This window comes from Nuphar pumila, chromosome 9 (genome assembly GCF_984573655.1).
Source record: "Nuphar pumila chromosome 9, dmNupPumi1.hap1.1, whole genome shotgun sequence".
NCBI classification, from domain to species: Eukaryota; Viridiplantae; Streptophyta; class Magnoliopsida; order Nymphaeales; family Nymphaeaceae; genus Nuphar; species Nuphar pumila.
In genome coordinates this window covers 23,730,454-23,757,839 of record NC_143257.1, presented here as the reverse complement: position 1 = coordinate 23,757,839, position 27,386 = coordinate 23,730,454, and positions in this window count along the sequence as shown.

The following is a 27,386-nucleotide window of genomic DNA, read 5'->3' as shown; positions in this document are numbered from 1 at the left end:
TTGTAAAAAAAATTATCAAAAACCTCATGTTCATTTTCGCAAAATTTCCGCTCAAGGTCCTATCAAAATCTATATTGAGTGATTATTTCACAAAGGATTCTAAAAAACTTTGCTAATTTTGCTAAAATATTTGTTGATTCCAATATTCTCACTGCACAAAAGAATCACCTCAGATTACCTCTAGTATTCTTTCCAAAAGGGTGAAACTTTTTGCGAAAAAGGGATAAAATTCAAATCTTTTCCCTGTTGATCAACCAAAAGGATGTAAGAAATATCCTAGGTATGATTAGCGAAAGAAATATTCAATGATGTTGAAAAGCCAGAAGCGACTCGATATTGATCATGGCTATGGCGCATGTTTAAAGATGACTATCTGGCAATCAGGCAGTGGAAATATCCTGAGCTATAAAAGAATCCACTCAATCCATATCTCCTCATTCGTTTAAGCTGCAATCAAATATTTGCAAAAGGGATCTCTCAATTGTCGTCAAGATGAAGACGAATATGCGAGCTAAACCCCCGGGGCCAAAGAAGATTTAGATCATCTCTGAGATGAAAGAGTTTGTGATGAATCCTTTTACGGAACGTTCAGATCAACATCAAGATGAAGGCGACTGTGATGAACCTCCCGACAAACCCTAAAGGATATTTGATTTCTGCTATCTAAAGATTTTTTGAGCCAATATCATTAATATAATCCCTGAGATAAAAGAAGGATCAGAGCATCTCCAAGATGAAGGAGTTTGTGACGTACCCTTCACAAAAAAAGAAGAAAAGCCAGGACATCTCCAAAATAAAGGATGATGTAAAACCCGAGAAAGCGCAATGACTCAAAAAAGAGTGCAAAAAAATTATCATGGGAAAACACCCAGATATCAAACTGCCGAAATTGCCAAAAATCATCTTTTCTTATGCGAAATTCTTTTATCAATATCTTTTCACTACTTGCTTTTATTAAATTAAGAATATTTCTTCTCTTCTCATATCAAGGAAATGGATAGCTTCCTTGAAGAAAGTCATCAACGCTAAAATTTTGAATTTGACTCTTAAGACCAAGAAGTTAACCTCGTTGGAGGAAATACTCCAGGTAATAGAGGGAATGTCTTTGCACATACGTGCACATTTTCAAGCGTTTGAGTCAACTGCAATTTTATCTTATTGGCAAAATTTTCTAGCTATTCAAAAATGAAATAAACATTCAATATCTTTTTTGATGCAACCTAGAATTGTTTACATTTGTCAAAAAGAGTTGCCTCATTCAGGAGATGTATCTCTTCCTGTCCCATCACGATTTCTTCATTCGAGAATTTCGTATGGTCGCACCCGCTCAGCTTAAGGGTCAAACCTGTACTTTTCTGCAAGAGGTCACCGATTTTTAAAAGCTGATTTCAGTCTCAGCAATGAGGCGCCCCATATCATCCCTTTTCCAAAGCTTTAGGGAACCCCATTTTCCTCCTTTCGCAAACCCCTTTTGGATCTGTTTGTTCAAACTCTGAAGGTCCCATCATGGTCTCTTCATTTCGAGGATTTTGTATGGTAGTCTCTCTCAGGCTAAGGGATAAACCTGTTGCCTCGTGTTTCCACGAGGTGTTTTCCTTTTCAGGTTTGGATAAAACCTGAGCCTCGTTCCGACGAGGTTCCTCGTTTTGACGATGTGTTTTCCTCCAGTCCCATCATGGTTCTTCTCATCGAGGAATCCATGCTTTGTATATCCATCCAGGATGGGATCCTACTGTAAACACCCCAAATTTTCACTCACCTTCCTGACATCTCCACCAATGATCACATTTCAGTTCTCCGGAAGCAATAAAGGGGAAAATGGTCATTTTCTGATATTGAACCTTGCAGAAAGTCTAAAATTTCATTCTTGAGCCTCAAAATTTCCGTATTTAGGTTCAGAAGCATCTTCAAACTGCAAATTTTTAAAATCCTATTCTTGACAAGAAGCTAGAATTTCCAATTCTATATTCAGAATGACATTTCATAGAACATGTCTTTGCATAGCATTGCATGAACATTTCATATCATTTCACTACGCAGCATGCCATTTTGAGATCCAGAGCTCCTGATTTTCAAAATTGTCAATCCAGATTTGAGTTTTAAACTTTTCAAAATTTATTTCAAAACCGTGGGCCTTCAAAATTGCCAATTCTTCCCATTTTACCCCCAGGACTCTGAATTACAAAAGTTTTTCTCAGGAAAGCAATCTGGATATTTTGATATTGACTTTAAAATTTTGGAACACGATTTTAAACTTAGAAGATTTTATCTCAAAACTTTTTGCAAAAAGACTTTAAACCTCTTTACAAAATTTCGGTATTTTCTTTATCCATATTTTTGCCCTGAAATGCCATTTTCTACCAAATTCTTGAAAACAAACCAAGTTTTACTTCATATTATAAAAAATTCCAAAAAAAAGAGGTTATTTCTTTTGCCTTTTTATTTTTTTATAATTGGTGTGGGACCCGCCTTTGAACTAGCATCACACTCAGATTCTCAGGTAAGTTTCTTATTTTCAAGCGGGACCCACCCGGAGATGACACCAATTTTATAAATTCCTCTTTGTAATTTTTTTTATGTTATTTATCTTATAAAATAGTTAGTGGGCCCATACTCATGTGGCACCCCACTTGAAAATAAGAGACTTGCCACACAAAATAAAACTTTATTTTTCAAAAGGCTTTTAAAAGTTGGTTGAGGTGACATTTCCCTAAAAGCCTCCCATTTATTTCACTATTCGTTTTTATTTCTTTTTATTTATTTGCATAAGATTTTTATTTTCAAAAGGAAGCAGCCTTAAATGGAGCCACAACCAAACCTGCCTAAAATGCTCATTTCACCTAAACCTTAGGCAAATGAACCCAAAATTTTAAAAGACCTAAGATTTCGTCCCCTTTTGAAAACGGCGAATTTTCAAAATTTCAGTTTCAAAATTTTCAAAAAACTATAATGGAAACTCAAAAAGAAAACTGCGATTTTTTTTAGAAAGAGGCTGGAAATCTTTAAAAAGAGAGCTATTGATCGAAGAAGATGGAGGTCGATTGATTTTTCTTCCTTTTTTTGGTTTTCGCAGGTACCTTCATCTGGGCAGCGTGGAGCTCTTTTCCCCTCTTCTAGCAGAAGGCGGATCCTCTTTTCGCCTCTTCCCATCTCGGCTAACAGGAGGCAGACCTCCAACAGCTTCTTTCCCCACCTCTATCGACTGGAAGCCCCTTTGGAGGGTCTATCTTCCTTACTTCCAACAGGAGAAGAAGGGCAATCTGCGCCTTTCTCTTTCAGCTTGGACCGATCGAGCTTTTCAAGAGGCAGTCGAGGAAGGCACAACTCCTCTTCCTTCCCCTTCTCCATCCTCTGACCCCTCTCCCGATTCTGTGGAAGACTTTGATCTGTCCCAGCATACAAAGGAAGCGTCGTCTCTCTTGACTCATGGTAAGCAACCCATCATTTCTATTGGATCAATTCTATTCTCCTTTTCCCCATTTCGTTTTCCTGGATCTTCACGTTTCTCATCTCTTATTTCCCTATTCACCCAGAACGCAGCACTGTGTAGCATTAAGCTGCCAATGGTAGCATCAATGCTACATGTTTTGCGATAATATCAATGACCTATTGTGGCTACAAGGCATCAGATAGTTTAATCTCCCAAATGTATTGGTTTTTCATTCTCTCTGTTTCTTAGTTCACTGATGGTAATGCTGTTTGAATGTCTTCGCTTATGATAATTTTTTTTTTTTTTACAGTTATTAGTGGATTTTATATAACATCTGATTCCTAATCACGTTTTCTGTTTCCATAAGCATACCATCTCTGTTAGAACATTTGCATCCTATACCTAATCACAAAAAAAAAAAAAACTGTGTTCTGTCCATATTTTGCATACCATTTTCTGCATCTTTTTATGCCATCTTCCATAAGCATTAATTCCATTTTGTAATAGTTAATGTACAAAGTTCATGTTATTCTGGTGGGAAGGATACAAAATCCAGTCTCTCTGGTCGTTCCCATCATTCGTTTGGCCCTTTCCAAGCATCCACCTTAGGTCCCCTTAATTTCTGCAATTAGCCTTTCTGTTAAGTTTGCCTGATAAGATAATATTTGCCTTTTCATTTATAGCATTTCCCCCACATTAGCATATGGTTCACCTATGCGTCTTAGATGTTCAATTTTTCTTTTATCCAATTTAATTTAATTTGTGATGTGAATATCACTGGTATGTTAATATTCAATTAAGAATAGTTGTATTAAACATTGTGTTCCATTTCTGTACATTGCAATAGGCATCATCCATAAACTTTTTATTTTCTCTACCTGTACATTTAAATACTCTCTGCTAAATATTTATGTATATTTCAATTGCTACACAGATTTAGCAATTTTATGTGCTCACAGTCCACTGTTATGTTAATTTCTGGTATACGTCTGTTTTTGGCCTGTTTGTCTCTGAGTGCATGGTGATTTCATGTAGCACAATTTAGCAGCAACTATATTTTATCACTTAATGCCACAATTAACTTACATAGTGCCTTCATCACCGGTTTAGCTCGCACATCTCTACATATCTACCCAATGCCATCAACATATGCACATATGTCATTTAGAACCCAACTGTAATAGTGTTAGATATGGGGTTTTACTTTGCTGGAATAAACTATGCAAGGGCCATTTCCTGTTTCTTTGGTTTACTATGACTGATAGCCATAATAGATAACTTTTTTTTTTACTTGTTGCATTAAATCCATCATCTGTTACTATCAGCTTCCACAACCCGTTGTGGTGAGACAATGTACTCATGCACGATTCCCAGAGAGGTCATTTCTGGATATGTCCCATCAAGTTAGTTTGCTTGAGAAAAGAGAACACACATTTTTTTTGTATCGTAAGTACTAAGAATGCACGCTACAGGTTGCTGCAGCACTTTCATGTTCTATTTTCCTCATAATCTGTCCCCCTCCTTATAAATCATTATATCTTATAGTCTGATTGTGCTATGGTATGATGAGCATCCGATACTAGCACCAACAACCATTCTCTTTTCTGCAGGTGTGCAGTCTTGAGAATGAGCCATATTCATGAATGAATATGTCAATATCCATTCATGATTTTTGGATCATCTTCGGTATGCTTTTTTATTGATATACAGGGAATCTTCATACCAAATTTTACTGAGAAATATGTTATAATTTGGGAATTATGGCTTTGCGAAATCATGTACAGAAACTGTGTATATCTTGTATTTTCTCTATGCATTTGCCCATTACCTATAGAATTTCAATTACTATGTATATTTTCTCATTATATGTATATATATATATATATATATATATATATATATATATATATATATATGTACACTTGTTTTCATATACAAGCATTTAGGTAGATATTTTTTTTCCTGTAAATATCTAGAAGAAGCTGATTTCTTGGCTCCATTTTATTTATTTATTTTTATTTTATGTCAGAAATGTAACAATCAAATGTAAACTTTGGAATCATATTTATTTTTCTGCTTACATTAAGATGCATTTCATATAGTTTGAATTCTTGCAATATCCTGATTATGTGGTACATGCATTTTATTTCAAAATCACTGTGGATGAACACGAATGGCACGTGCACCAACTTTTAGAGAGTTGATGAACTCGGTGGAGTCCATATTTACGACCCTAGTCGGAATATGGACGAGACCCAGATTCAACATCTTTCTACTCGTCACACAGAGCCTACACTCTTAGGCTATCTTCAAAATTGCACATCATATTTCCAATTTTGCAAAATATTGTGAATTAAATCAATTAAACTCTGAATATGTTCATGGCCACAGTCAGAATATGTGAAGAATTTACTTTGGCTTAATAGACAATTTTCCAACAAATTTCTCAGAAAAAGCTTTCCGGATATCTTTTCCAAAGTGCATTAATACATTCAGATCATCTGCATCATGGCATCATCTGCTTTTCTCAAGAAAATTTCATTCTATGGAAATCAATTTCTCAAGAAACTTCTATAATTTTCAAAATTGGATTTTCCAAGTCAGTTTTCCCACGATTTTCCCTGAAAAATATTCTTTCTTAAGATTCTTTTTCAAAAGGGAATTTCTCATCTTTCTCAAGAATCAAAATCGATTTTCAAATATATCAAGGACAAGATTCTCAAGATTTCAGTTTTTCGAGTTTTGATTTTCCTTCTCCAAAGAATTTTCCAATGAATTTTAGTCATTTTCCAAAGAAAGTTTTCAAAGTTCGAATTTTCCTTTTCAAAAGTTTCTCTTTTCTCAAGAATTCTCTCCATTTTCTCAGGATTTTCTCACATCCTCATAAACTTTCGGGTGATTTCCAAATCCTTTCATCTGAGTTTCCTGAGAGATTGATTTCCATCTTTTTCTCGAGAAATATCTTTCAACTCCATAACATTTTCTGAGCATACAACTTACATTTTACAAAATTTCATAGCACATGCCTGAATTCTCTGTGCATTTAGGATAGAACACGATTTCGATGATTTAACTAAGTCAAGCACATTTTTGGTCCTTGGTTCGATTACCCCTGTTAAAGGCGGCAGGAACGGTCGAACCTCGTACTGACAAGTCGAGCCCCATCCTATGGATTTTCTCGCTATTTTAAAAAATGGAGGTGAGTATTTCAAAACAATTTTCCAAAATCCGATCAAGTTTGACTCGCGAAAGCATTTTCCTCTCTCTCCCGCAAAGAAGGGAAAGGAGAAAATTTCGTGACGATAACAGGTTTGGCGACCGTGATGGGACCTATCCTTGTCTGATCAAAATTGTGCTTGACTTAGTTCAATAATTGAAACTGTGTTCACAAAATGTCAGCTCTTTTTGCTTTTTGATATCATGTGAACCTAGGAGCCTAGATTCTGACCTAGCTGACATTGACTGCATATAGCTTAGGCATGGTTTGGTAGGACCAGATTGAGGAGATATTTTCATGATCACATAGACTTAGGTCTAAATACAACTCTCCTCAATTTAGGATCTGAAGGCAAACAATGTATGCTTCTTCAAATATTTTCAAAAATCTATCTCTTTAGGACTTAGAGCCTTCTATTTCTTGCATGTGATCATTTTTTCAAACCTCCCTTACCTAATTTTACCTGGTCTTCACATTGCTGGGCTCTCTTCCAGAACCCTAGTTCGGGACAGAGCCTCACAACTGAGCCACTTATTTGGGTTAACGCCCCCCTACCACGTACAGCGGGCCACAGTCCAAAGTATATTGGTAGGCGCTCAAGGATGTTGGAAAACCTTACCTTAGAACCGGAGTTGAAATTATATGCCACGTACCTCGGATTTCGATTCGAGTATATCGGCATAATTGGATTGGACAAAGATGATCTGAACCTAGAGTTAAGATTGGGATCCTACAGTTGTTTTTCAAAATGATGCATTTAGAGTCAGCCTTTTAGGGAGTGTTGTATGTGCATAAATGTTTGTGCAGAATGTGATTGTATGTATCTTATTTCCTCAATTCTTCATATTTCCCAAATTTTTTTCCAAATTATTAGGCCCTTTTCAAAATATCCTTATTTTCCACGAGATATTTTTTCAAACCCTGGATGATTTTTCCCAAATATCCAATTTCTTTCAAAACCCCAGGTGATTTTTCATCCTCCCGTTCTACTGGATCTCGAATTTCCAGCTGCATTTTATATCCTGCCTACAATTTTCAAAATTTTCATAATTTTCCTAAGTCTGATTCTGAGTCTTTTATTGTTTTCAGCCTGATGGCATCCAGTCAAGTCGATCCTATCTTTCCTGAAGGTCACATCTCCTATGAGGTGCGACAAGGTCATCCCGAACATCGAGCCCTTAGCACCAGAACTTTCATTCCCCGGTGGTATTATTCATGGCTCAAAAGCTTTTCTCGAATGTTTCGGGACCATTTGAGCGAGTGTGGATTAGAAGTGGCATCAGTAGTCGGAAAGCAGACCATCAATGGAAACCTGATCCACGCAATGGCCCAGATACACATATGCTTATGGAAAGCGGTTCAAATTGTTGGGACCATTCTTTTGCACTTACTATCAACCGGTGCGATGTGTTCGGCAGTTCTCCCAGAGGCAGCAGTACATCAAAGCTCAATTGTTATCAGGAGCTATGGCAGAATTCGATCTCACTTTCGCACAATGGTCCGGGGCATATCATTCTGCCTGCTACGGCTGGGATTCCTTTGTCACTCTCAAATTCTTTCTTGGTCCTAGAGTGTCTGCCGATGGTGGCAAATTGTTTGTCCTCCACCTCTTTGTCAAGATCAATAAAAGTTCAAAATTTATCATTCCAATAAAATTTTCTCTCTCTATTGTAGTTTGACGACCTCGCCTAGGTAACAAGGCATATTTTCGTTGTTCATTTCTCTTGCAAAAAGATGACAACACAATTGTCGTGATTCCTGCGATGACTCAGTCCCTAGTAATGGGATATCTTTTTCAAATTGTCTACCATATTTCCAACAAATATTTCTTCCAAAAGTCAATTCCTTCAGAATCTAATCAGGTCTTTGCCCTGCAGAGAGCATCCGCAACATTTGATGGTTCGAACAAGATCAGGAAGAAGAACCACATCACCCCAGCACTCCTCAGCCTCAGAAGGAGAAATGGATCCCCCCAGAAACTGTGAACACCCCCAAATTTTTCAAAATCTTTTAAATATTCCCTTTTTTCCCCTGATTTCATTTTTCTGGGTAATTGAGTCAGTGTTAGATCTAAATACCAGTTTATTTCTCAAGTTTTTACAGAAATTAAATCCATTTTATAGATCTGACTCGATTTCGGATCCAGATCCAATATCAGAATCCAAATCTGAGCTTTGTCATCCAATTTTTAACCAAATTCTCAAAATTACCAAAATAACTTTTGAAAAGCTCAAACAGTTCGTCTGGTATCTATTTGGATCCATCGCGTTATATTCCTCGATTCAAGGTCTAAAACTCAAATATTTTATCAAAACTTGGGTCCAAACCCATTTTCTAAAGAAATTTCTTCAAAATAACCCTAAATTCTCAGAAAAACCCTCTTTTGTAAATATTTCTCAAAAATACAAAAATATAGTTTTAAATCTTTATTTTCTCATAAATCTTAGGGTTTTATTCCAAAATATCCAAAAAAATATAGAAAATGTCAAGAAAAAAAAACAAAAAAATAAGAAAATAGAAAAAGAGGAACACAAAAATAACCTTTTGAAAACACCTTTTGAAAATCGAGTTTTATGAAAACATTCTTTTAGCAAAATGTGTTAAGGACCCCCCCTCTTTGTAAAAAATCTTGAAAATAAGAGGGACCCGTATGGAAAATTTTCTAACAAACCTTCCTTATAAAAAGAAGCCGCAGAAGAGGGTTTAGAGCATCATTTTCACCCCTCCATCGCATCTTTCTTCCTTCCCTTTTCCTCTTACTCGTATCATTCTTCTCCCCTCTTTGCATTTTTTTTTAGCTTCTTCTTCCTCTATCGACCGAGGTAAGTCAACCCTACTCCACCGATGTAAGTCTTTCTTCCTCTCTTTTATGATTCTCTGTGAATTCTTCCTTTCTTTACAATGTTTATTCATTTTTTTTTATTTTGTTTATGTCTTATAAGGCATGAAGGTAGGGTCGATCTGCCTATAGCAGTGTCGACCCACCTATCGCTACAAGGATGGAATCTTCGATTCCAACATTTGTTTTAATTTCCTTTAAAATTCCCTTAGTTCAAGCAATTTGGAGGATTGATTGATCTGGCGTATCTCTATTCCATTCTCGTTTTCTTGCCTTTCTGATGGTTTCTGATTTTATTAATTTTCCTGTTCATGGCCCATTAGAGCACTATTGGTAGCATCGTGTTACTTATAGTAACCTCGATCTTCCCCTGTGCAATATTCATAGGAATCCTGGGATTCCAACATTTTTTTTATGTAAATTCTCTTTAGTTTTCTGATTTCTTGTTTTCACTGAACATCGTCATCTTGATCTTGTTTTCTTTAAATTTACCTTAACATTCTCGATTACAATATGTGGATATGCTTTGCTGGTAGCATGAGTGTGTGTATTTCATCTCTTTGGATCATTAAGTCGTTGTTCAGGTTTCCAGTAATTTATTGAATCATTTCATCTTCGGTGCCCTGCTAATAATGTTTTGCAGCTTATGAGAAATTTGTTCCATCATTGGTATATGTCTACCATATCCTGTTTCATTTTTTATACCCTGTGTATCTTGAAGCCCAGCGCAGGATCTATCTTGTAGGTGGTCAATAAAGGCATTTCTGAGGACACGAGTGATATCAATCCAAAGATTTTCCGCCTATAATTACCTTGCGGCGTGGATCTAAAATTGATGTATCATCACCAACTGGAATAATGAATCCTATAAATATATATATATATACAAACAAATAAATAAATAGGTGAAGCCTCACCATTTGTTAAGAAAAAAAAGGGGAAGGTAATACTCTGTGAACACCCCAAATTTTTCAAAAATTTGTAAAAATGACCTTCTTGCATCTAGTTTCATTTTCTGAGAAAACCAAAGCTAAATTTTGATCATTCTTCAGATTTTCTGAACTTAAATCCATATTGATATATTCAAAATCAACTCTGGATCCGAATCCAGTACTTTAAATCCATATTTCCTCAAAATCCCGATCAAAACCCATTTCTGAAGAAATTTTCTCAAAATAGCTTTTAAATTCTCAGAAAATTTCTCTTTTGTAAATATTTTTGCAAAAACACAAAAAAAATTAGCTTTAAATCTTTGTTTTCTCGTAAAACTTTAAAATCTTATTCTAAAAATACAAAAAAAATGGAAAAATAACACAAAAACCAAAAAATTGGAAACATTTCAAGAAAAACGAATGAGTTTAATCTCTTAAAAAATCAAATTTTTTTGCTAAAAGCCTTGGGAGCCCCCTCTTTGTAAAAACTCGAAAATCAGAGGGGGGTCCTCTGCAAAATCACTATTTAGGGTTTTTCGTAAGCAAAAGGGGCAAAAAGAAAGCCGGGACCCTTCCCTTTTTCTCTCTGGCCCGATTTTTTTTCTCATGGCTTTCCCTCAGAAACCCTATCTCCCCTCCATCGCATCCTTTCCTCAACCGCTCAACTCCACTAAACCATCCCCTATTCACCTTCACCATACCGGTTTCCACTTCCCTTGACCATCCCCCAGCTACACCCCTGTATACGGCATCACTCTCACTTCTACCCTGCTCATGACCCTTTTAACAAACACCACATCTGTCACAATGTACTTACTCACAACACTTCCATTTACTTCAATATCCACTGTTAATAACCTCCAGCATGCATCATTCACACTGTTATATATACCTTACCTACTGTCTACTTCCATTGCTGCAAACTACACTATTCACCATGTCCATATGTCAGTCCCTGTCACATCTATCATACAACACTCCTTTCCTTTCCCTGCATCTCCCAATATATACAGCCACCTACGGCTATACCCCATGTTGTGCCATATTCATTCCATAACATCCATATCATCATGTTCCACCTTTGTTGTCCAGCCTTTCATCACACGTACCTCACTGCAATTCCATCCTTTTGCACCAGCAATACTCTCCCCTCAACCTTATGCTGGCTGCCAATTATTTACAGCCTTTTATTCCCTCTAACTCACCTGTGCATTACTTATATATGCTGTAATATTCCAATGCATTTTCTGCATGTCTGACAGTACCATTGGTTGCCATTCGCAACACCTTCAACGCCCTTTCATATTTAATCACCCACATGTACATTCTCAAACTTCATGTCAGGATTCAAATTTGCATTGCTGTATAGTATGCAGAAATCACAGCATTACAGATTCCTCTTTACCTGTGTCTTCACTACTTGTCAATAATCATCTTCTTGCAGCTTTCATTAGACACCACCATACACACCTTGCTCCACTTACTGTGCACAACACACATTTTTTCTCTGTATTAATCACTATATTGCATACAACACATCCCAATCTGCCCTATTATCTGTCTATACCTATTACAACCCATCTGTACATTCCATTCATACCCCGCAATAACAACAGATGTCTACTATTTCAAATCTATACATCACTGTATTCCACCAACTTCATAGGCATAACATGTTTATAAACAAATTCAAACCTTATGGAAGTTTTCAGTCATAGGTATATATATATATATATATATACATACATATGTATCCGTGTATATCTACATATAGGTATATACCTTCACATACACTCCCCCATGTAGGTTCTTAAGCACATTTAGACAGATTCACCATCATATACATACATATATATATTAGAGGCAAACATTACACCTAGTCACAAATATGTCAATTTTACCAAGATACCTTCTGTATCTTTAGCAGATTGCTTTGTGCTAACCTTGTTTTGCAGGAAATACATGGAGAAATGTTATTTGTTTTTCTTAAGAGCAGGATTTTAATCAAATGATAGCTAGATTATGAATTTACATTTTCTACATTAGATTAGAATGTATGAGCATGTATATCTTTTAGAAGTGCTTGTTCCATGTCATTCCTCTCTTTTATCTCAAAAATTCACGGATGGGGAACACGAATGTCATGTGCACCATCCTAATGAGAGGTAATTATTCCTAAGCAAATGACTCACATTGATGGCCATAGTCAAAATGTGGGCAATGCTTAGGATTTTCATCTTTTATGGAATAACACTGGATCCACACTTGATCCTTTTCAAAAATCATCACATTTTCAAACATTTCCTTCTTTTATTAGAGTTTAACTTAAAATTGGCTCAAAATATATACCAATGGCCATAGTCACGGTATGTTGAGGGTTAATTTCATTTCAAACTCTATAAAAGCACAAAATATTTTTTATTCTTCTCTTGAATCTAAATATAGATTATTATATAATACATTCAATGACCATAGTCAAGGATGTATTATATCTTCAATCTTATTTCAATTCATCCAAAGAATGAAATAGCTTTTCAAAATCCAATTTCAAATTCTTTAAATTCATTTATCATTTAGGATAGAACTGTATCATATTTTCAAAATTCCTTTTTCAAAAACTCCAAGTGATGTAAATATCTTCCTCAATCTATCTTCAATTCTTATTCATCCTTTTCATTTTCAAATTCAATTTCATTTTCAATCTCAAAGTTCAAATTTAACTTTGAGATTTCAAATTCATTTTATATTCAAATTCAAATCAGATTTCAAAGTTCAATTTGACTTTGAAATTCCAAATTCATTTTATATTCAAAACTCCAATCAAACTCAAAGTTCAATTTAACTTTGAGATTCTTAATTCATCTTCTAAATTTCCAATTCAAAAATTTAAGGTCTAATTTGACTTTGAAATTCATTTGTATATTCAAAATTCTAAATTTCATTTTCCAAGTTCAATTTAAACTTAGGAATTCTTGATTCATCTTCTGAATTTAACTCCAAATCCATCTTAGGATCCAGAGTCCAACTCTACATTTGGATCTCAGACTTCAGATCCAAAATCCATCTTAGGATCCAGAGTCCAACTCTACTTTGGATCTCAGACTTCAGATCCGAATTCACCTTAGGATCCAATACCAATTCTACTTTGGATCTCAGATCACAGATTCAAATTTCATTTAGGATCCAGAATCCCATTCTACTTTGGATCTCAGACTTCAGATCCAATTCCATCTTAGGGTCCAGAATCCAATCTCATCTTGGATCTCAAATTTCAGATCCAAAATCCATTTCTAGGCTTCAATACCCCATCCCATCTAGGATTCCAATTCTTAAATCCAATTCCATCTCAGATCTCAAATTCCAAAATCCAATTCCACTTTCATTTCAGATTTCAAATCCAATTCCTATTTTCTAGGTTCTGGAATCCAGAATTCAATTTTGAATCTCCAACTCTATTTAGAATCCAGACTTTGGGTTAAAATTTCATCTTAAATTCCAAATCAATCCCAATTCTATCTTTCCTTCTGATTTCAAACTTCAAAGTTAGAATTCAATTCCATCTTCATCTCTATTCTGATTCAAAGTCCATTTATGACTTTAAAAATTCCTTTCTTCTTCTTTTACCTCAAACTTCAAAATCATCTCTTTCCAAATCCAGATTTATTTTCCCAAGCTCTGATTATTTCAAAAACTTAGAATTTTTCTCTTAAGTTCTAAGTTAGAAAACATTTCTTCACCCCATTATCAAATTCATCTCAGAATCACTTGAGAATTCTTCAAAACATTTTAAAAAAAGAGCATACATCTTTGCATTTGCACAAGCATGATTCTTTGTGCATTTAGATCTTTAGGATAAATTCTTAGATAATTTCTTAGCAAAGCAAAAGGCATAAATTCAACCCTTGGTTCGATTACCCCTGGTAAAGGCGCCAGGAACGGTCGAACCTCGTACCGACGAGCGGATCCCGTCTCTTAGTTTTCCCGCAAATATTTCAAAAACGGAGGCGAGTTATTTTAAAAATATTTTCAAAATTAAGGTCAAGTGAGACCCCGCAAAAGAGTTCCTCTCTCTCTTCTTTTTTTCTTTTCTCTTCTCCCCTTCTTTCCGTCTTTTATTTTCTCCCTTCAAAAAGGAGGAAATAAGAGGCTGGAAAGGAAAAGAGAAGGAAGAGAGAGAATATTACGAGAGGAAAATTTTTGCGATGATCACAGTTTTGGCGACCGTGATGGGACACGTCTCCGTCCGGTCGAATTATGCCTTTTCTTTTGCCTTGATATTATCTGAGTCTTTATTCTACATATGTCAGCTTCATTCCCATGCAAACCTTAGGAGCCTAGATTTTGTCCTAAGCCGACATCATTGCATATAGGATTTAAGTATGGTTTGGTAGGACCATATTGAGGAGATTATTCCATGCTCACATTAGACTTAGGTCTGAAATACAACTCTCCTCAATTTTAGGGATTGAATGCAAAACAATGTATGCAAGTGTATGTTTCTCTTCATTTTAATCTATCTCTTTAGGACTTGCATTAGAGCCATCTGATTTCTTGCATGTTGAGCATATTTTTGAAAACCTCCCTACCTAATTTTGTCCCGGTCTTCACGTTGCTGGGCTGTCTCACTGAACCATAGTTCGGGAGAGAGCCTCACAACTGGGCCACTTATTTGGGTTCACACCCCCCTACCACGTACCTAAGGGCCATAGTCCGAGGTATATCGGTAGGTGCTCAAGGATGTTGGGAATCCATTGCCTTAGAACTGGAGGAATATTTCTATGCCACGTACTTCGAGCTTCGGCTTGAGTATATCGGCGTATCTTGATTGGAATCAGATGATCTGAACCCTAGAGTTAGGATTAAGGTCCTACAAGCCATTTCAAATATTGCATTTAGAGTCAGCCTTTAGGAATTGCTGTTTGTGCATCCTTGTTTGTATATCTATGATTGTATGATATTTTATATATTTTCCAAAACCCTGGGTATATATTATTCAAAATTTCCTCGTTTTAAAAGCCCAGGTGTATTTTCCTTTTTCTTCTCTTAATTTCTTCTATTTCTTTTTTTTATCCTGCCTGCAATTCTTCAAATTTTTTGAAATCCTTTTCTATATTCTATTTCTTATCCTCATTTACAATAAAACATCTTTTGTCAGGAGATGTCCTTTTCAAAATTAATCTTTGTTCATATCTTATTTGTCTATCTTTTTTAGAAAAACAGTGCGGTTGTCACAAATTTTGGTGACAACCTGATCCCTCATAATGGGATGTTTTCATTCTTCAGATTATGATTTCCTCCTTTATTAAAATTTCTTCCTAGATCTTCTCTAAAAAGACCCATTTATGCTCTACAGAGAGTATCAGCGTTATCAGTTGAGTCAGGCAAAGCTTAGGAGATTACACTACTCTAACATCCCAGTTATAAGCAGAAAGAGTAAGGAATCGATTCTCAAAAGTTTGTCAAAAGAGGGGTTCAGGACAACAAAAGTGAGATCGATCCCGCGATATATCAATTATTCAAAAAGATGATGGTGGAGATATTATCTGAGCAAGCTGAAGCTAGTTGCGGAAAAGCTCCCACAGAAGGAAAGGCACCTGTCACTTTCCCCATGAATAAGCGCATCAATATCGATATAGGAAATTCCAAAGCCAGCAGGGGCAGCCATCAAAGCAACCAGGGCAGCTACTTGGGAGAACATAAAAGCCAGATTGAAAAATATTGTGAAAACCATGATAGACCTCTTCAATACAGTCCTCAGCAAAAAGGCAAGAAGCAAGAAGAACCAAAACGCAAGGATTGGAGCAGGGATCGAGATTTCACTCCTTTGGATGAGCCGCTCGACCAAAGCCTCGAATACATGATGGCCAACGGATTACTCAGGCTCCCAAAAGCCGCCAGCCCTTCCACAGTCATGGGAAAATATACAGATCAGTTCTGAAGATACCATCAAGTAACAGGGCATGACACTGAGCATTGCTTCATCTTCAAGAATATAGTTCAAGACTGCCTTGATAAGAATCTCTTTGTCAAAAACGAAGAAGAAAAACATCCGGATCTCCTAAACCTGCAAGCTCAGTCCAGCTACCAGGCAAGGGTCAGTGCTCAGCAGAAGCCAAACAAGCCGAAGAAAGCAAAGCATGAAGGCTGGGGTTATGATCGTCAGTTTACCCCTCTAGGTCAGCCGATTGAAGAAGTTCTCCAATACCTGCTCGAGAAAGAAATGATCAAGCTCCCAAAGCAGGATGATCCCTCTGTCACCAAAGGGAAATGGAAGAATCGCTTTTGCAAGTTTCATCGAGCGAGGGGGCATGACACGGAGAGCTGTTTCGTCCTCAAAAACATTGTGCAGGACTACATTGATAAAGAGTTTCTGGTACCATAGGAAGGAGAAGAGCAGCCTGCAGTTTCAACCAGACATTTTTCAGACCAATCAGAGAATTGAGAATGCCAAGAGTTTTTTGCTTTCATCCCTTTTTGTCAGTCACTTTATAGGGGCAAGTCAGCTCAGTCTTTGTGACTTCTTTTTAGTTAAAATACTTGTAAATATTCAGTTCTGTTATCAACTTTTTGCTTATCAATGAAATGTCTATTTTCTTTATATCTTTGATATTCAATACTTCCTTCTTTTTGCTATATTGGGGCATTAAATTCCTTTTTCTTTTTTCAAAAACATGGGACAATCCTGACATCATTCATGAGAGAAATGATATTACCTATGAGGGTCTTTCAAAAATCATAAAAATTTTAGTTCATATATTTTATTACAACCTTTTTCAAAGATCAACCCCTTGCGTTGATCATATTTTCTGAAAACTGGTTTCAAATTATCACATTTCAAAGATCAACCCTTGTGTTGATCATATTTTCCAAAGAATTGACTTCGAATCATTACATTCAAAGATCAACCCTTGTGCTGATCATATTTTCAAAAAAATTGACTTTGAATCATTACATTCAAAGATCAACCCTTGTGTTGATCATATTTTCTAAAAAAATTGGTTTCAAACCATTACATTCAAAGATCAACCCTTGTGTTGATCTCATTTTCCAAAATTTGATTTCATTACATTCAAACATCAACTCTTGTGTTGATCATATCTTCCTAAAAATTGATTTCAAATCATTTACATTCAAAGATCAACCCTTGTGTTGATCTCATTTTCCAAAATTTGATTTCATTACATTCAAACATCAACTCTTGTGTTGATCATATCTTCCTAAAAATTGATTTCAAATCATTTGCATTTAAAGATCAACCCTTGTGCTGATCTCATTTTCCAAAAATTTGATTTTATTGCATTCAAAGATCAATCCTGGTGTTGATTATGTTTTCTAAAAATTGATTTCAAATCATTGCATTCAAAGATCAACCCCTGTGTTGATCATATTTTCTAAAAATTGATTTTGAATCATTACATTCCAATATCAACCCTCGGGTTGATCATATTTTCTACAAATTGATTTTCAAATCATTGCTTCAAAAAATTAACCCTCATGATGATCTCTCATGAATGATCCCCTTTCAAAGATTAGCTCTCGTGGTTAATCCTTCCTTCCAAAATGATTTTCTCATCATCTTCTCTCATTTTGAAAGATCCCACATGCAGGCAGGATCAAATTCTTTTCTCAACTTCTATCAACCTTTTGTTTATCCATTTTTATCAGTTTTATCAATTTTTATTTTTATTATTATTTATCCATTTTATTAATTCTCCTTGATTCTTATTTTCAAAAATTACCCTTTCAGGTTAAGGGATAAACCTGATGCCTCTTTCCCATGAGGTATTTCTTTTTCCTTCTTTTCTTTCTTTCCCCCCCCCCCCCTTTCAGGTTAAGGGATAAACCTGAAACCTCATCCTACGAGGTCCTTCTTTCTTCAGGATGAGGGATAGTCCTGAATGTCTTTTTCTTTTAAAAGCTTCATTAATCTCTGCTAAATCTTTTTCTTCATTCAATTTTTATTTTTTAATTAAGTTTTAATTCTTCCAATTCTTTATCAAAGCTTTTTCATCAACTTTTGTCTAAATTTTATTCCTTTCCCATTCAGGATAAGGGATAATCCTGAAACCCCTCATAGGAGCAACAATGCTACCTGTGAGAATTATTTCCATAAAAACTCCTTGATTCTTCTCTTTCGTCAACTCTCCCATCAATTTCTATCTCTTCTTATTTGTTCTTTTAAATTTTATTTCCTCCCCAATCAAGATAAGGGGGCAATCAGACCATTCAGTCCCCTAAATGGTCATTCTCAATCCTAGGTCCGGTCCTCGCACTGGCAAATTTCCAAAACTCAATCTCTTGTCAAAAACCAGAGTTTTCACTCGGGCTTCTCCCTTTATTCTTTCGTTCGAAGTTCTGAGTTCCGACCAGGACTTCCTTTTGAATCCAATCCTCGCATTGGAAATCAATTATTTCTTTAGAAATCTGAGTTTCAGCTCGGGTTTTTCCTCTATTTTTCGTTTGAAGTTCTGAGTTCCGACCAGGACTTCCTTCTGAATCCAATCCTCGCATTGGAAATTCCTTTGAAAATCCGAGTTCCAGCTCGGGTTTTTCTTCTATTATCTTTCATTCGAAGTTCTGAGTTCCGACCAGGACTTCCTTCTGAATCCAATCCTCGCATTGGAAATCCTTCATTCCTTTGGAAATCCGAGTTCCAGCTCGGGTTTTTCTTCTATTATTTTCAGTCGAAGTTCTGAGTTCCGACCAGGACTTCCTTTTGAATCCAATCCTAGCATTGGAAATCCTTCATTCCTTTGAAAATCTGAGTTCCAGCTCGGGTTTTTCTTCTATTATTTTCAATCGAAGTTCTGAGTTCCGACCAGGACTTCCTTTTGAATCCAATCCTAGCATTGGAAATCCTTCATTCCTTTGAAAATCCGAGTTTCAGCTCGGGTTTTTCTTCTATTATTTTCAATCGAAGTTCTGAGTTCCGACCAGGACTTCCTTTTGAATCTAATCCTCGCATTGGAAATCCTTCATCTCTTTGGAAATCCAAGTTCCAGCTCGGGTTTTTCTTTTTATTTTTAGTCGAAGTTCTGAGTTCCGACTAGGACTTCCTTTTTAATCCAATCCTCACATTGGAAATCCACCATTTCTTTTTTTCCTTCAGGTTAAGGGATAAACTTGATGCCTCCTGCTAACGAGGTATTTCTTTCCTTCCTTCCCAGTTCAGGATAAGGAGATAAATCCTGAAAACAGACCACCACACAGTTAGGATGTGACAGTCCATTGAATCCAGAATCTCTCATCAAATTTTACTTTCCTAGCTCATCTTATTTCTCAAAATTTTCAATCATATGTTGAGCTCATTTAGAAAATCCGGTTCTCGCATCGGTAACCTTCTAAATTCAGTGTTCTGATCAAATTCTTTGTTTTTTACAAATTTCAAGTTCTGACTTAAATCTGATGTATTTCCAAAAGATCCAGCATCTCGCTGGTCATGTATTTCCAAAAGATCCAACTTTCGTTGGTCATGTATTTCCAAAAGATCCAGCTTTTGCTGATCATGTGTTTCAAACGTTCCAGCTTTTGCTGGTCAGGTATTTCAAACGTTCCAGCTTTCGCTGGTCATGTATTTCAAACGTCCCAGCTTCTGTTGATCATGTATTTTCAAAAGGTTCCAGCTTTTGCTGGTCATGTATTTCCAAAATCAAAAGATTGCAACTCAAGGTCTTGTCAAAATCTATATTGAATGATTATTTTACAAAGAATTCGTGAAAACTTTGCCAATTTGCTAAAAGCATTTGTTGATTCTAAAAGTCTGACTACACAAAAAGAATTTTCTCATATTACCTCTAATATTTCCTTCAAAAAGGTGAAACCTTTTGCGAAAAAGAGGTAAAATTCAAATCTTTTCCTGTTGATCAACCAAAAGGATGTAAGAAATGTCCTCAATATGATCAATGAAAGAAATCTTCAATGATGTTGAAAAGCCAGAAGCGAATTGATATTGATCTTGGCTATGACGCATGTTTTAAAAATGACTTTCTGGCAATCAGGCAGTGGAAATATCTTAAGCTATAAAAAGAATCCACTCAAACCCATATCTTCTCATTTTCGTTTAAAAAGTTGCAATCAAATATCCGCAAAAGGGATCTCTCAATTGTCGTCAAGATGAAGGCAAATTAAGCGAGTAGACCCCCGAGGCCAAAGAAGATTTGAAACATCTCCAAGATGACGGAGTTTGTGACAGATCCTTCCAGGGAAAGTTCAGATCACCGTCGAGATGAAGGCGAGTGTGATGAACCTACCGACAAACCCTAAAAGATATTTGATTTCTGCTATCATCTAAAGACCTTTTGAGCCAGTGAGATCAATAGAATCCCTGAGATAAAAGAAGGATCGGAGCATCTCCAAGATGAAGGAGTTTGTGATGTGCCCTTCCCTGAAAAAAGAGAAAAAAGTCAGGACATCCAAATGAAGGATGATGAGAAAAACCCGAGAAAGCCCAATGACTCAAAAAGAGTGCAAAAAGATCATCATGGGAAAACACCCAGATATCAAACTGCCAAAGTTGCCAGAAGTCATCTTTTCTCATACAAAATTCTTTTATTAATATCTCTTCATTTTCTGCTTTTATGAAATTAAGAATATTTCTTTTATTCTCATATCAGTGAAATGGATAGCTTCCTTGAAGAAAATCATCAGTGCTAAATTTTTGAATTTGACTCTTAAAACCGAGGAGCTAACCTCATTAGAGGAAATACTCTAGGTAAAAGAGGGAATATCTTTGCACATACATGCACATTTAGAAGCATCTGAATCTGCTATGATTTTATCTTATTGGCAAAATTTTCTAGCTATTCCAAGAATTAAATAAACATTCAATATTCATTTTGATGCAACCTAGCATTGTTTGTATTTCCCAAAAAGAGTTGCCTCAGAAGAAGTATCTCTTCCTGTCCCATCACGGTTTTCTCATTAACGAATTCCGTATGGGTGACCCACTCAGGATAAGGGTCAAACCTGAACCATTTGCGAAAGATTCTTTGATTTCAAAAGCTATTTCAGTCTCAGCAATGAGACACCCAATTTCTTCCCCTTTTCAAAGCTTTAGGGACTCTATATTTCCTCCTTTCGCGAAAACCCCTCTCGGATTTGTTCGTCCAAATTCCGAAGGTCCCATCGTGCTTTCTCCATTTTTTGAGAAACCTGTATGGTAGATTTCCCTCACTCAAGATAAGGGTCAAACATGAACCATTTGCGAAAGATCATTTGATTTCAAAAGCTATTTCAGTCGTAGCAATGAGACGCCCAATTTCTTCCCCTTTTTCAAAGCTTTAGGGACCCTATATTTCCTCCTTTCGCAAAAAAACCCTTTCGGATTTGTTCGTCCAAATTTCGAAGGTCCCATCGTGCTTTCTCCATTTTTGAGAAACCTGTATGGTAGATTTCCCCCACTCAGGATAAGGGTCAAACATGAACCATTTGCGAAAGATCATTTGATTTCAAAAGCTATTTCAGTCGTAGCAATGAGACGCCCAATTTCTTCCCCTTTTTCAAAGCTTTAGGGACCCTATATTTCCTCCTTTCGCAAAAAAACCCTTTCGGATTTGTTCGTCCAAATTTCGAAGGTCCCATCGTGCTTTCTCCATTTTTGAGAAACCTGTATGGTAGATTTCCCCCACTCAGGATAAGGGTCAAACCTGAACCATTTGCGAAAGATCATTTGATTTCAAAAGCTATTTCAGTCTAAGCAATGAGACGCCCAATTTCTTTCCCTTTTTTTAAAGCTTTAGGGACCCTATATTTCCTCCTTTCGCAAAAAACCCTTTCGGATTTGTTCGTCCAAATTCCGAAGGTCCCATCGTGCTTTCTCCATTTTTGAGAAACCTGTATGGTAGATTTCCCCCACTCAGGATAAGGGTCAAACCTGAACCATTTGCGAAAGATCATTTGATTTCAAAAGCTATTTCAGTCTCAGCAATGAGACGCCCAATTTCTTCCCCTTTTTTTAAAGCTTTAGGGACCCTATATTTCCTCCTTTCGCAAAAAACCCTTTCGGATTTGTTCGTCCAAATTCCGAAGGTCCCATCGTGCTTTCTCCATTTTTGAGAAACCTGTATGGTAGATTTCCCCCACTCAGGATAAGGGTCAAACCTGAACCCCCTAAGAGAGATCATAGATTTCAAAAGCTATTTCAGTCTCAACAATGAGACGCCCAATTTCTTCCCCTTTTCGAAGCTTTAGGGAACCCTATATTTTCCTCCTCTCGTAAAACCCCTTTCGGATTTGTTCATCCAAGTTCTAAAGGTCCCATTATGGTTTCTCCATTTGAGAAATCCGTATGGTAGATTTCCTATTTAGGTTAAGAGTTAATCTGGAACCTCGCATCGCGAGGTATCTTCCTTTCAGGTTTGGGTTAAACCTGAGACTCATTTCAACGAGATTTCGCGTTCTAACGAGATGTTTTCTTCCAATCCCATCATAATTCTTCCCATCAAGAAATTCATGCTTCATATACCCATCGAGGATAGAATCCCATTTGAGCTTCAATTCACGAGGCATTTCTCAAAATGTCCCATCAAGGTTCTCATGTATTCCTTTCTTCATTCAATACATTTTTGATATACCTTCGTCCCATCCAGGTTAAGGGCTAAACCTGAATCATTCCAAGAAGAGCATCTTGTCTCACCCATGAGACCTGATCAAATTCTGATTTTTCCACCATTTCGGGATTTTCACCCAAAAGTCCCATCACGATTTCCTCATTCTCTGCTCAAACATACCATCTTCGAGGATTTCGCCTCCCCAAAACCATTCAGGATAAGGTTGAAGCCTGAAAAGCCATATTTTCCAAGATAATTCTTCCACACCCAGTTCAGACCTACTGACTGGGGCATTTTCAAAATTTGGAGTGTTGTCTTTGCCACTAAGCTCGGCTATCAACCGGCTTAGTAACAAAGAGGGGCATCTGTGAACACCCCAAATTTTTCAAAAATTTGTAAAAATGACCTTCTTGCCCCTAGTTTCATTTTCTGAGTAAACCAAAGCTAAATTTTGATCATTCTTCAGATTTTCTGAATTAAAATCCATATTGATATATTCAAAATCAACTCCGGATCCGAATCCAGTACTTTAAATCCATATTTCCTCAAAATCCGGATCAAAACCCATTTCTGAAGAAATTTTCTCAAAATAGCTTTTAAATTCTCAGAAAATTTCTCTTTTGTAAATATTTTTGCAAAAACACAAAAAAAAATAGTTTTAAATCTTTGTTTTCTCGTAAAACTTTAAAATCTTATTCTAAAAATACAAAAAAAAAGGAAAAATAACACAAAAACCAAAAAATTGGAAAAATTTCAAGAAAAACGAATGAGTTTAATCTCTTAAAAAATCAATTTTTTTTGCTAAAAGCCTTGGGAGCCCCTCTTTGTAAAAACTCGAAAATCAGAGGGGGTTCCTCTGCAAAATCGCTATTTAGGGTTTTTTGTAAGCAAAAGGGGCAAAAAGAAAGCCGGGACCCTTCCCTTTTTCTCTCTGGCCCGATTTTTTTTCTCATGGCTTTCCCTCAGAAACCCTATCTCCCCTCCATCGCATCCTTTCCTCAACCGCTCAGCTCCACTAAACCATCCCCTATTCACCTTCACCATACCGGTTTCCACTTCCCTTGACCATCCCCCAGCTACACCCCTGTATACGGCATCACTCTCACTTCTACCCTGCTCATGACCCTTTTAACAAACACCACATCTGTCACAATGTACTTACTCACAACACTTCCATTTACTTCAATATCCACTATTAATCACCTCCAGCATGCATCATTCACACTGTTATATATACCTTACCTACTGTCTACTTCCATTGCTGCAAACTACACTATTCACCATGTCCATATGTCAGTCCCTGTCACATCTATCATACAACACTCCTTTCCTTTCCCTGCATCTCTCAATATATACAGCCACCTACGGCTATACCCCATGTTGTGCCATATTCATTCCATAACATCCATATCATCATGTTCCACCTTTGTTGTCCAGCCCTTCATCACACGTACCTCACTGCAATTCCATCCTTTTGCACCAGCAATACTCTCCCCTCAATCTTATGTTGGCTGCCAATTATTTACAGCCTTTTATTCCCTCTAACTCACCTGTGCATTACTTATATATGCTATAATATTCCAATGCATTTTCTGCATGTCTGACAGTACCATTGGTTGCCATTCGCAACACCTTCAACACCCTTTCATATTTAATCACCCACATGTACATTCTCAAACTTCATGTCAGGATTCAAATTTGCATTGATGTATAGTATGCAGAAATCACAGCATTACAGATTCCTCTTTACCTGTGTCTTCACTACTTGTCAATAATCATCTTCTTGCAACTTTCATTAGACACCACCATACACACCTTGCTCCACTTACTGTGCACAACACACATTTTTTCTTTGTATTAATCACTATATTGCATACAACACATCCCAATCTACCCCTATTATCTGTCTATACCTATTACAACCCATCTGTACATTCCATTCATACCCCGCAATAACAACATATGTCTACTATTTCAAATCTATACATCACTGTATTCCACCAACTTCATAGGCATAACATGTTTATAAACAAATTCAAACCCTATGGAAGTTTTCAGTCATAGGTATATATATATATACATACATATGTATCCGTGTATATCTATATATAGGTATATACCTTCACATACACTCCCCCATGTAGGTTCCTAAGCACATTTAGACAGATTCACCATCATATACATACATATATATATTAGAGGCAAACATTACACCAAGTCACAAATATATCAATTTTACAAAGATACCTTCTATATCTTTAGCAGATTGCTTTGCGCTAACCTTGTTTTGCAGGAAATACATGGAGAAGTGTTATTTGTTTTTCTTAAGAGCAGGATTTTAATCAAATGATAGCTAGATTATGAATTTACATTTTCTACATTAGATTAGAATGTATGAGCATGTATATCTTTTAGAAGTGCTTGTTCCATGTCATTCCTCTCTTTTATCTCAAAAATTCACGGATGGGGAACACGAATGTCATGTGCACCATCCTAATGAGAGGTAATTATTCCTAAGCAAATGACTCACATTGATGGCCATAGTCAAAATGTGGGCAATGCTTAGGATTTTCATCTTTTATGGAATAACATTGGATCCACACTTGATCCTCTTCAAAAATCATCTCATTTTCAAACATTTCCTTCTTTTATTAGAGTTTAACTTAAAATTGGCTCAAAATATATACCAATGGCCATAGTCACGGTATGTTGAGGGTTAATTTCATTTCAAACTCTATAAAAGCACAAAATATTTTTTATTCTTCTCTTGAATCTAAATATAGATTATTATATAATACATTCAATGACCATAGTCAAGGATGTATTATATCTTCAATCTTATTTTAATTCATCCAAAGAATGAAATAGCTTTTCAAAATCCAATTTCAAATTCTTTAAATTCATTCATCATTTAGGATAGAACTGTATCATATTTTCAAAATTCCTTTTTCAAAAACTCTAAGTGATGTAAATATCTTCCTTAATCTATCTTCAATTCTTATTCATCCTTTTCATTTTCAAATTCAATTTCATTTTCAATCTCAAAGTTCAAATTTAACTTTGAGATTTCAAATTCATTTTATATTCAAATTCAAATCAGATTTCAAAGTTCAATTTGACTTTGAAATTCCAAATTCATTTTATATTCAAAACTCCAATCAAACTCAAAGTTCAATTTAACTTTGAGATTCTTGATTCATCTTCTAAATTCCCAATTCAAAAATTCAAGGTCTAATTTGACTTTGAAATTCATTTGTATATTCAAAATTCTACATTTCGTTTTCCAAGTTCAATTTAAACTTAGGAATTCTTGATTCATCTTCTGAATTTAACTCCAAATCCATCTTAGGATCCAGAGTCCAACTCTACATTTGGATCTCAGACTTCAGATCCAAAATCCATCATAGGATCCAGAGTCCAACTCTACTTTGGATCTCAGACTTCAGATCCGAATTCACCTTAGGATCCAAAACTTATTCTACTTTGGATCTCAGATCACAGATTCAAATTTCATTTAGGATCCAGAATCCCATTCTATTTTGGATCTTAGACTTCAGATCCAATTCCATCTTAGGGTCCAGAATCCAATCTCATCTTGGATCTCAAATTTCAGATCCAAAATCCATTTCTAGGCTTCAATACCCCATCCCATCTAGGATTCCAATTCTTAAATCCAATTCCATCTCAGATCTCAAATTCCAAAATCCAATTCCACTTTCATTTCAGATTTCAAATCCAATTCCTATTTTCCTGGTTCTGGAATCCAGAATTCAATTTTGAATCTCCAACTCTATTTAGAATCCAGACTTTGGGTTAAAATTTCATCTTGAATTCCAAATCAATCCCAATTCTATCTTTCCTTCTGATTTCAAACTTCAAAGTTAGAATTCAATTCCATCTTCATCTCTATTTTGATTCAAAGTCCATTTATGACTTTAAAAATTCCTTTCTTCTTCTTTTACCTCAAACTTCAAAATCATCTCTTTCCAAATCCAGATTTATTTTTCCAAGCTCTGATTATTTCAAAAACTTAGAATTTTTCTCTTAAGTTCTAAGTTAGAAAACATTTCTTCACCCCATTATCAAATTCATCTTAGAATCACTTGAGAATTCTTCAAAACATTTTAAAAAAAGAGCATACATCTTTGCATTTGCACAAGCATGATTCTTTGTGCATTTAGATCTTTAGGATAAATTCTTAGATAATTTCTTAGCAAAGCAAAAGGCATAAATTCAACCCTTGGTTCGATTACCCCTGGTAAAGGCGCCAGGAACGGTCGAACCTCGTACCGACGAACGGATCCCGTCTCCCAGTTTTTCCGCAAATATTTAAAAAATGGAGGCGAGTTATTTTAAAATTATTTTCAAAATTAAGGTCAAGTGAGATCCCGCAAAAGAGTTCCTCTTTCTCTTCTTTTTT